Source organism: Phocoena sinus, chromosome 4 (genome assembly GCF_008692025.1).
Source record: "Phocoena sinus isolate mPhoSin1 chromosome 4, mPhoSin1.pri, whole genome shotgun sequence".
NCBI lineage: Eukaryota > Metazoa > Chordata > Mammalia > Artiodactyla > Phocoenidae > Phocoena > Phocoena sinus.
Window position 1 is genome coordinate 46,993,674 of NC_045766.1, and position 12,402 is coordinate 47,006,075.

The following is a 12,402-nucleotide window of genomic DNA, read 5'->3' on the forward strand; positions in this document are numbered from 1 at the left end:
TAGAAGATTGAGAAAGTGGCCAAAAGCCAAGGAATATAGGTGGGTCCTAGGAGCTAAAAGAGACAAAGAAATGGATCCTCTCCTCAAGTGTCCAGAAAGAACACAGCCCTGTCAACACCTGATTTCTAACCTGCAGAACTGTGAGGTAATAAATTTATGTTTTTTAAAGCCACTAAATTTGTGACGGTTTGTTACAGCTTAGGAAACTAATACAGAGACATTTATATTAATGCAAGCCTTACCTTGTCTAACATACATACATACATACCATTGCCAGCACATGTTTGGGAATTGTATCGGTAACTCATATGTACCTGGGTCTTTCCCTCTGGAAACTTTTTGTCCTCCCTACTCTTTTTTTCTTCCCCTTCCCCTTCCCACTCATTATATTCTCTCTAGTGTTTCAGATCTGTTAAGTGTGTGATCTCCTCAAAGAGAACATTTGGAAACTAAACACACCCATTCCCCTGCCTGCCAATCTAAATTAGGGTCCCTGATGTTATTCTGGTCTCATACACACTAACCCCTTATAACATTTTTAATTAGGCACTTATTTGAATGATAATTTTTGTTGTGTTCATCTTTCTACTATTGCAAGCTTGATGGGTACACGCGCCATGCTTGATTTTGCTCACTGTTGTGAACCTAGCACATAGCAGGTATCCAGGAAATATTTTTTTGGCTGACTGAGAACATTCTAGAATTCTGCAAATTTTGTAATATAGATTGAAAGCATGCCCCATAATGCAGTCCATCTGGGATCATGAAGCAACAAACCAACAAACCACCTCCTCTTTCAGAGGACATGAAGCAGGCTTTGCATTAACTTTGATTTCCTCTGAAGTCTTAGTCAAAGTCATGATTATTTAGCCAGATGACAATTGATGGATGTTTTTCATGATGCACATATAATCTAAGAAAAGCTACAGTATTTCTCAAGAATTCTCTTTAATAACATCCAGAATGCTTTGACTTGCTTTTATTTCCATTTGCATTTTATTGCTTTTCAATATAAATTGTAAATTCCTTCAAAGACACTTAAACATCCATTGAAGACCAGACTTTGAGAACTTCAAGAGATTAGTCTTCCTGAGTAATTCTTTATGTCTTCTGCAGTTTTGATTCCACTGGAGTTCAAGAATCAAAGCTAAGGATTTGTCTGAGCTCTTCTGGGATGGGAGAAGTGATTAACATTTGCGAACATTTTTGTGAAGCCTCAAAACACTGAATGATTAATGAGAAAGTGGTTAAATTTTATTTATGTGTGTTTCAGAAACATCAAGCCAGGTGATTTCAATGTTTTTCTAGAAAAGCATTGGTCTTTACGTATTATGTATTTTTCTCATATTATTCTGAATGTGTCTATGGTTTTTGCCCAGGCATAGCATCTTTGTTGAATAGTTGATCCTGATTTTAAATGCAAGGGTTTCAATGGAAAGGAAACACATTTTACTGAAGTATTATGAGATTCCTTTACGTTACTATGTCTACTAGGTTACTCCTCATAACAATCTGTGAGATAGATTTTATTAATCCCATTTTACAGAAGAGGAAATTGAAGGTCTTAGCGCTTAAATAACTGTTTAAAGCCAGAGATAAAGTCCATAGCCGTGCCGAGCCCCCCGACCCAAAGTTCCCACCATTTCCTCTAGACCACACAATCTTCAGTGGATCTTGCAGACCACAGTATTCAGGACGGCTCCCTCTCTCTCAAAGCAGACCAGTCAGAATACCGCTTTCCTCAAAGCCCTATGCCAGTGGGCCCCATAACTCAAGATGGGAAATGGCTAAGTATCAATAGATGGGGATACTGGAACTTATTATACAAACCCTATTGTGTTCAGCACGGCCACCTTGACTCCTCTAATGTTATAATTCTCCTCAGAGCACAGGGTTTTGTGGCCATGTTTGCTGTGGCCATATCAAGATTTATACTCAGGTAACCCCATGGCAAAAACAGGTCTTCCCAGTGATGGGAAGAATTTGTAATAACCACAGCTCTTGGTTTCTGAAGTTATCAGAAGGCTTTAATGAAACATTTTGATTTTTCTGATTGTCTGTGAGCCTTCCATTAGGGATCACCTTTCATCACGTCACAGTGAAATGTAGGTGATGCTGTTACGTGTTTACTAACCACGATGTCAAGGAAGTAAGAATATCACAAACCTCCACTCCCAGTCACCTCTGAAATGCCATAAGCCATTCTTATTGCTTAGTCACTTATTAACAAACAAAGTTAATAAACTTCTCAGGCAGTAAACCCAGATGTGCTTTTTGGCATACCTGGCAAGTTCAGGATAAGTGCTCTACTGATATATTTGAACAATCAGTGATTCTTAGATAAAAGAATGTCTAGACCAACAGCAGACTACATAAACAGCTGTTCAGATGCCAAGTTAGATTCTACCTAGTACTCTCTTATTTGTACATATCCCACTCAAGAAAGAGAGAAAAAAATGCATTTTTTGTTTAACCACCCCGTGTTTCATTAGTCTTTTTTTTTAAATACTAAGCAAGCGACCAACGGCCCTTAAAAGTAGCATTTCTATTACTGCTGTCATTTCTACTTAAAGCAAACTGGAAGATGAAATGTTTTTAAGGATAGTGGTTGCTAAAACACAAGTAACACCACAGGCACACAGGGCAGCCAACAAAACACAGGGATGCGTTGAACAAGACAGTTAATAACTTCTCCAGCGTGAGGGCTTTTAAAACGGTTTGTTCTTTCACGATGACAACCCCCCAAGGTGATAAATTAAAAGGTTGACCCAGAAATTATTTTTCAAAGTTAGGTCTACAACAACCTAAATTGTCTGTTTTTTTCTTTTACTGAATTTGTTTGAATGTTCATCAAATACAGTCATGAAACTCAAAATGTCTACTTGACTCTGTTTTGTAAGCTGAAAAATACCCAGAAAGCCTTTCTCTTTTCCTAGCAAAATGGCATGATATTATTTAGAAGTTGGAGAGAAAGCTTTCACTGCTTGCCCTGTAAAAAGGAAACAGCACAGCCAGCAGAGTAGCTGACAAGTGACACAAATACAGTACATACTAATGCAGAGAGAGAAACAACCTTGAGAATTTAAACCGGCTGCACCAAAAAAAAAAATCTTTATCCAGATATGTGGTCCCTCATGAATTATACTATTATTTTAGTTGATTTTACCTGACATCACCCTATGATTTTCTTCAGTGACAAGAAAATTGCAGCCGGCCCTTGACAGTCGGTCACAAATTGACTGAACAAAACAAAATCAAAGAGTGAAGTAATCCCCAAGTAAATTTAATGAAACCTAAATCCCAAAGGGCAGCACACTTCTGTAGGCAATGGTCTTATTTAATAAATTTTTCCCTGCTTTCACTTTTAGAGCTATATTTACACAGACAAATTTAATTCATTGGGTTTACATTTCCTCTTTCCCTTCGTTTGTCCACCAGGAACAAACGGGAAGGACTGTAAACAGGTGTGTCAGTGTTCAGCTGAGAATGAGGAGTGTCACCCCATCACAGGGAGATGTACCTGTCTGCCTGGCTACCATGGAAACCGCTATCATCTCCGTAAGTGTGTTCTGTGCTTTAGCTGTAATTGATTGAAGAGACACTGAGGCGGGGTGGGGGTGGGGGGGGTGCGGGGGGCGGTCATCACTCAGAATGCTAAAGGGCAAATGTTAATTCAAGCTTCTAATTCATTGCAAATCCCCTGGGAATTTTTATTGGAATGGTTGAAAACGTACTTTCCTGTGTAACTCATTCTCCTATTTGCCTTTTCTATTCAAAATATCCCCAAGAAAAAGATAAGAAATAAAGAAGAAAATATGAACCAATGATTATAAATCAATATACAGCAAATGGCAACATATTTAAGGTGATTCATAAAAGTAAGTTAGTTCCAGAATCTGCTTAGGAACAATCAAATTAAACAAATTGTTATTCTGGAATGAAAACAATGACTTGCTTAAATGACAAAATGCCAGTTGGCTCCCTGTTGTGTAATAAAAAAGAATAGTCCGTAGACCAGACACCTTATATTGATTTGTTAGGACATTTTAACATCGAAATGGTTATAGGAGAACACATGATAAAAAGTCCCAAAGAGCATGTTAAAATGTTCAGTCAGCTACTTAATTTTTAAGCTTGTAATTATTTATAATGTACTTTTTATAGGTTTAAGGATAAAATGATTTGGCCTCAGTTTCATTTTCTCCCCCAACTTGGCTTTTGCCACTCTTTCTCCCTAGTCGTTCCTATAAGAGATTTTTTTTCTACTTTCCTTTCCTAATTCTGCAAGTATATGGATGAGTTGGGGATATTTCCTAAAAAACGCCACCCATAAAAATAGACTCATGGTCAAGCTATTGGTTTTCATTTTCTACAAGCCATAGAATATATATTTTGAATCTCACTTCTCACATTTGTCCTAATTTTAAACGTTACCAGCTAAAAACACAATTAAGCATGTAAGAAAATGGTTTCATACACCCATAGGACCCATAATGATTGCATTATTCAAACTTAAAATGAAGAACCAAAATATATGATTAGTAAAATTTCAATTATTTTTTTCGGTCATGGCAAATTTCAAGCACTTTTGCAGTGGAAGAAAAGAGTTATTTCCTCACATTTCATGCTGTCACATTTCTCAGGAAGAATTTCTTCTTGATATCAAGGGTATTTCATCTGAATAAAATAAACTTAAGTTACATAAAGCTGAGAGTCCTTCCATTTCAGAAGACCAGCAACCTTGGGTTGAAGGAGGGGAGCTTCGCCTTGTAAAAGCCAGTCTGAGGCAGGGAGCCACTCCCTGACTAGTCAGATGGGCTTAGTTCCAGGCAACACGTGGTTGAAAGTTGCTGCAAAGGTTCCTTGGCAACATCCACTGTAATTACAGGACGATGAAAAAGGGTTCAAGAAAATATCCATGAAAGGTGTAGCTGGCTCAAAAGCAAAAGTTCCAGCAGCCAAAAACAACTGGGCTTTCATGTTCTCAGGGTCGGAGTGGAGAATCAACATTTTCTCTCGGCAGAGGCCAGAGGAAGCAGAAAAAATTGCAGTAGGAATCTCACCACTTGTTCATAATTTACACTGGGCAGCTCAGTCCCAGTCTGTGGATAGCATGAGGGGAAAAACAAACTGCTCGGTAGGTGCAAACTCATCGTGCTATCTATGTATTTTATGACCAATGAGAAATTGTATAAAGCGACTACAGGTCCTGGAAATCTTTTGTTTCTCCAACCTGCAATACTATTTATTAGAAGTCTCTTTGAGGGAAATGAAGGCATTGGAGTCCTCTAAAATCATGGGCATTTCTTTTGACAGTATTCATAAGAACACCTTTACATTGGTTGAAGATGCTTTGAGAAACATGGGCCACAGGAAGCTCACCTGTGCCAGGAGGAAGATGTCAAGGCATTGGTGGAAGCTTAGCTTTAATGCTCTTCCTCATAGCAATAAAAATTCAAACAGACCACATCTTAGTATCTGTTTTTAAGAGTAAAATAAAACTGTGCAGGCTTGCCTGGTGGCGCAGTGGTTGAGAGTCTGCCTGCCGATGCAGGGGACACGGGTTCGTGCCCCGGTCCGGGAAGATCCCACATGCCGCGGAGCGGCTGGGCCCGTGAGCCATGGCCACTGAGCCTGTGCTCTGCAACGGGAGAGGCCACAACAGTGACAGGCCCGCGTACCGCAAAAAAAAAAAGCAACAAAAAAGCTGTGCAACAGTGACTGGTGTGTGTGTGAGTAACCTGGTCAAATACTACTAGGAAAACAGACTGAAAAAACAGATTCATGCTTTTCATTTGCTTTGGAGCTAAGTGTCTCAAGATACAGTAACAACCTTGCCTGTTCTAAGCTTCTAATAAAGCTACCAAATGTCACTCATATCATCAGTAGCCTTCAACATTTAAACAAATCAGAACTGTGAATTCATTTCCAAGCTTCTTCCTAGTTAATCCCTTTCATGTAGAGGGGATGGTACAAGGATGGGGAAAAATAGTCATCTTCTAATGGAAAATAACCAAATATCCCTTGCCAGAGAAATAAAATTTCCTGGGAGAGCTAACTGTAATGAATAGAGCGAAGGCCAAGTAATGATCAAAATGGAACTTTAGGAAATGAGAGAGGGGAGACCAAACACACAAACAAACCAAATGAAATCATTATGTCCTGGGTGTATGTTTCCTTGTTAAATTTAGTGAACACCAGAGCAAGAAATGTATGCATGATTCCAGAACATTCACATAACTACAGAATTATATGAGGAAGTGGAACTGTCAGTAAAATAACTTATTCTTGGGGGAAAAGTTATGGGCACTTTTGTAAACACATATCATACTCTTGATATAACTTTAATGAGTTGCGGGACTAAAAGGTTAGCGCATCTACTGTCTTTCAACAGATGTTATGCTCATTAGTAGGTTAATTTCATCAAGTTCAGTGTTCCAATTTCAAAAGGATAATTAAGTTGAAGGCTTATAATTTTTTTCTATATACGAAAAAGGAATAGCAAGGGATGATGCTTTTCAGATGCAAAACCGCCATTCAGATAGTTTGAAAATGAGTATATGTCAGAGAGAAATTGTTTTCCAAGTAACTTCAACTCAAATGAAAGTGATCTCAAAATATAAATCTTTACACATATCAGTTATATAAATTCATCAAGTAATGGCATATAAACTCTTTCTTCCTTTTAACTGAAATGCTGATTCTTTTATATGTATTATTATATCCACAATTTAACATTTCCCTTATTAATAAATATGTAAATTTCACTTTATCGGGTGTTTCCCTTTTCCCTGTTTGCACAAAAATCCATGTCACTTTTCACTTCCTAGTCATGTGACTACAGAATTTTCTATGCCAATCCATTCTTAATAATTTAACCTCCTTTTTGGAAGCAACATGCCAGCAGTGCACCCAAGACTTCATTGTTTCCAACTGCATACCTTTAGCTTGCTTTGTGTTTTTTTTCTCTAATATCAAGCAAGCAAACATTCTTTTTAAGCATCACACATAGTAATAATAAAAACTATTTAAAAATTACATTCTGAAAGATTGACCCGGATAGACATGAAAGCATTTTATATCTTGGTGAATAAGAGAAGAAGAGGAGGGACTTGCCCCATGGTGCAGTGGTTAAGAATCCACCTGCCAATGCAGGGGACAGGGGTTCGAGCCCTGGTCCAGGAAGATCCCACATGCCACGGAGCAACAAAGCCTGTGCACCACAACTACTGAAACCCACGTGCCTAGAGCCCGTGCTCCGCAATGAGCAGCCACTACAGTGAAAAGCCCGTGCACCGCAACGAAGAATAGCCCCCAGAGAAAGCCCGTGCACAGCAATGAAGACCCAGCACAGCCCAAAATAAATAAATACATTTTTTTAAAAAAAGAGAGAAGAGGAGATAGAGACTGTTTTTAAACCACTAGTTCTGTTTTTAAGTATACTCTATTGAATTTTTGTGAGGGAGAAAAATAACTTCTCTAAGAGGACTAAAGAATGCTGTTTACCAAAGAAGTGTCCATTAGCTATGAGAATTGACATCCCTTGGAAGGAGGGAACAACAGAAGAGAATGTGAAGTGCATCCATCATTTTTCACAGAGAGTAATAAAGAAATACAGCAGCTGCAGAGAAGTAACCTTTGGTAGGAATGATTTTAGGTGTTTTGCTTTCCATCCCCATCATGAAGGGTTTTATTTTAAAACTGAAAGAGAAGGGAGGGAAGAAGAAGTTATTCTTTGACACTCAAGCTGAGAGCATGGACAGGATGTAGATAGCGATTATAAACGATCTGAATCTCAATAAAAACCATTCTTTGGCTTCTACCTCTAAAACCTGCTACTTATGCAATACTCCAAAGTGTTCTTTACCATCTGATTCTTATGTAGAAATACAGGATAAATGGGAAGGAAGCAAGTGTCATCCAGTCTCTGGTTTAGTCATTTTTAGAGCTGAGCTTCCAAGTGAAAAGATTTTGCAAGAGGAAGGACCTAAAGCAAATATGAAGCCTTTGGACTCAGGTCAAGCAGGTAGGGAAAGCGTTTTGCCATGTGCCCACCAATGATCCTGCCACCATGAATGAAAATAATGGCTACCATTGACTTGGGAGCTATCTGAATTTGGCAATATGCTAGATGCTCTACTTGTTCACACAATACGCCTGTGATTCTGTTATCATCCCCTTTGGGAATGAAGAACCAGGAACTCAAAGGAAGGACTGACTTAACAACACTAGCAAGTGGAAGATATAGGGTTCAAATTATAGTCCATTCAAAATTTCCTACAGCTTTATATTTTAAATATATGACGGGAAAAAAGAAAATTATCTTTAACAGATGACAGAATTTTGTGCAGTAAAAATTTCAAGTGACTACACTCTAGGCCTCAACTTCCTCATCTTAAAATAAGAGTTGAATCAGATGGACTTGAGGTCTCTTGAAACTCAAACTTCTATGATTTTAAGACTTTAAAGGACCAGACATTTCATAGAGCAGGAGAATATCATATTTGGAAGTGCTTCAAAGTTAATCAAGTGCTTGAATCCCTGCTGCATTTTCTCTGCTAGTTAACTTATCCTATTTCTGCTGGAACTCCTACAAAGATGGGTAACTCATTACCTCCTGGAAAAAGCTTATTCCAGTCCTGGACAGCTCTTTCAGAAAGTATTTCCTTATTGAGATAAAATCTACCTTCCTCCTTTTCCATGAGACTTCCTTTTCATGTGTGAAGACAGTTCTATCTTCTTAGGTCTACTTTCTCCTGGCTAAACACCCCCAACCCTTCAATCATTGCACAGATAATGTGGTCTTCAGGTCACTCTTTGTCCTGTTCAATCTCCTTTTATCTTGAAGTCTGGCCATTCATCTATCTCTCACACAGGTATCAGAATGGTTGGCCATGCATCCATGGATATGAGAGTAGAAAACTGAGAAACTAACAGAAAATGAAGATGCTTCCTCCATGCTTGGTGCCATTTTGAATTCTTATTTGTATAAAACCCAGATCATTCCAGATAAGACAAATTATAATACTTAAACATAAATTGAAATAATGATTTTTTCTAGGCTGGAATGAAACAACCTTGTTCGGTGCATTGTCTTTTATTCTGAGCATTCTCTAAAACTGGGTAAATTTTCAAGGAAGCTCAAAGTTAAGTTTCTTATATCTTATTAATGAACAGCATCAGGAATTTTATGTCCCCTTCCATATTTCTAAGGCATGTATCTATATCAACTCATGTCCTCAGATATGTCCATGACTTGAATCGGTAGCTTGAAGGTGATTAAAAATACCAAAGTAATTGGAATGTTGAGTTAACCACATGACTATGGGCATGAAGCTAAACACTGATAGCTTCAAGTTACAGTACCACATATAGTTTTGTTCTCCTTCAACAGGTTGCCCAAAAGGCACTTATGGTCCTTACTGCCAAAGGAAGTGTAAGTGACTGAACGGTGGCAGCTGCGATACCATGATTGGCACCTGTGACTGACCTCCTGGCTTCATCGGGGCTGACTGCAGTCAAAGTAAGTCACTCTACGTACTATGAAGCAGCTATGCTGAAGCAGAGTTTTAAAGAACTGCACTTAGAGAGTAAATGTGGTCGCATTTATTTTACATACTGATTTATTGCAGTAATAGCAATCAGCAACTGACCTGTATTCTAGGTTGAGGAGTACTTACAGCAGGCATTTGATTGAGAGCTGAAGTCAATGAAGGCAGCCAGAGAGAGACCTTTGGTCACATCCTCTCTTGCCCCCAGAAGTGCTGGACCCAAGTCAGGATAAGAAAATCTGTTTGGCAACATCAGAGCAGACTGGAGATTCCTGCGTACAAAATGTCAAACTCATTGTCCAAAGTTCCACAATTTCTTTTATCCTCAGCAATTTCCCAGTTCAAAATTAAGTAGTTCCTCCAGTTACCAGAAAGTAACCATTTCCTGAAAATCTGAAGACCTTAGCGACCGATCATACAAACAACTATTGACATCAAGGGACCAGATGTAAATTAAAGATTCCTTACAAATGCACTGGCTTAGACATCATGGGGATATCCTTAGCAAATACATTTTGCTTTCATCAGATCTGCCATTTTCTAACTAGTTAGACAGTTTGTAAGATGATGATGAGGCAATGAGTAGGAGAGGGCGTGGTGGGGAGGTGGTCCTGGCAATGCTGTGTTCTTTGACCTAGTGCTGTCGATGAGGATGTTTGCTTAGTGATCCTTCACTGATCTGTGCATTAATGTTTTTTTTGTTGTTTGTTTTTGTTTTTTTGCGGTACGCGGGCCTCTCACCGTTGTGGCCTCTCCCGTTGCGGAGCACAGGCTCCGGACGCGCAGGCTCAGCGGCCATGGCTCACGGGCCTAGCCGCTCGCCGCATGTGGGATCCTCCCGGACCGGGGCTCGAACCCGTGTCCCCTGCATCGGCAGGCGGACTCTCAACCACTGCACCACCAGGGAAGCCCGTGTGCATTAATGTTTTTGTGCACTATTCTGTATCTTGTACTTCACAAAAGAGTGAAGATCTTAAAGATAGAAGGGCTGTGATTGTAAACTTGAGACTCGTTTATTTGGAAGAATGATAATGAAGTTTGTGATCAGGAGGAACACTAAATTGTTATGCGCTAAAGATATCCAGAATGCTTATCTTCCTTAGGCAGGTAGTTACTCTGTCTTCTTTGTAGGAGGGTAATTTTAATTACTCTGCTTCAGTACCCTGCTGTTCTGAGGATAAAAGATGAATAAGATAAAGTCGTGGCTCCAAGTAGCAGAAAATTGAAACCTAACGGATACTGCCTCTGAGGCCTCAAGGGCCAAGTTATCTCTGAGTGAAAGCCAACCCATAAGCATCTCCCAAGGAAGGTTCTAACTGGCTCCTTTGTGTTTGTTCTTCAAAGAAAATCGTTGGAGAAATTTCTTAATTTCCTTCGGCCAGAGCATCTTCAAAATTTACGGTTTCCCTGAATATTGGGAGTAGTTTTGTCTTCAGAAAGCCGTGATTCCCTTCTTTGCTTTGACGGCTAGGGAAGTCAGAGCCATATTTGCAGTCCACCTCTTACAAGTTCAAAGAATTACGATATTCGTTTATGTATACACTGCTACTACATTTTCCCTTCACTTGATTCTCACAGACATTTATTTTATCTCTGTTGTATCTATATTTTGATAAGCATCTCAATGAAATTGTGGAGTGAGATTGCAGCAAAGCAAGCAAATTAATGTGTTAATTTATGAATAAATTAATTTTTAATTTATATTCATAATATGAATTAAATAGATATAATTTATTAAAAGTAATTTAACAGATTTGTTGATTTTTAATAAATGCACAATAAATTTATAAATACATAAATAAATATTTGGAGATATGAGCATAATGGATCCTATATCAATGCATAGAAGTGTAAGCTAAAATTTTAGAGTGGACTTTAAGAGGAAACATACTCAAGATTATCACATACACACATACGCAGGCAAAGACAACCATGTGGTAAAGCAAGACTGAGTCTGTGTCATTTATGTCATATACGTATATAAATGTCTGACACTATATATTTGGATGGAATTCCTGATATCAACTAAAATTGCACTAAGTAAGCAAGAATTTGAACAGGTCCTTTTTTACTCTGGTTTTTTGAAGTAAACTTTTAAACGGAAAACTGAAGGCAAATCAGGGAAACCTATTTGACTAAAAGAAAAGGTCACGTATTTACACGTTTTTAAAAATCTTGACCGGCAAAATGTTTTAATAAGGAAAATCTGGTTTCCTTTTGCTCTGCTTTGTTTTGTTCCTTCCTGCAGCTCGTCCTGAAGATCACTACGGGCAGGACTGTGTCCAGCAGCGTTCCTGTGGCTCAGGACAGTATGACCCAGTGACTGGAGGGTGCCAGTGTCCCCCCAGCCAAATGGGAGCCAGGTGTCAGCAAGGTAACAATGCCTTCAGGGTCACCTTGTTCGTGCAGGCACTAATTAAGCTAAACTTTGAAGGCAGCTGCCAGGGCATATAATTAAGTGGGCATTGTTTATAACACTTTCTTCTTAAATGTGGCTTTAATAACATGAAATTACACACTCCCGTAGAGTTATATAGGAAATAGTCTACTGGGGAGTAAACAAAAACAAAGAATAATTTAAACATAGTCTTGACTAGGAGCAAATTTTTAAGTAACTGGCTAACTTTTGTAAAACTACCTCAAATTGTGTGTTGGAGGTACCTAATTATATCAGCTGAAGAGTTTTATGTCCTCATCAATGTTCAGCCCATTGAAATCTGTAAGAAAAATGAGAGACAGAAGAAAAAAAACCATGATCTTGGTTTAAAACTGCAAAACTTTCTTGAACTAAATAGTATTATTTATTATTATCATAATAAAAATCATGATAACTGAAGAACTGTCAAGTTCA

General features: G+C 38.5%; 1 protein-coding gene across 1 annotated transcript in view; it reads left to right on the plus strand.

Moving 5' to 3' along the window:
• Positions 1 to 11,856, plus strand: part of LOC116752610 (EGF-like and EMI domain-containing protein 1) — a 131,940-nt gene extending 120,084 nt beyond the window's left edge. Inside the window, 3 exon segments of the mRNA XM_032629389.1 lie at positions 3,439 to 3,558; positions 9,395 to 9,523; positions 11,800 to 11,856. The gene's annotated coding sequence lies outside the window, so the exon portion shown is untranslated.
• The last annotated feature ends 546 nt before the right edge of the window (positions 11,857 to 12,402 follow it).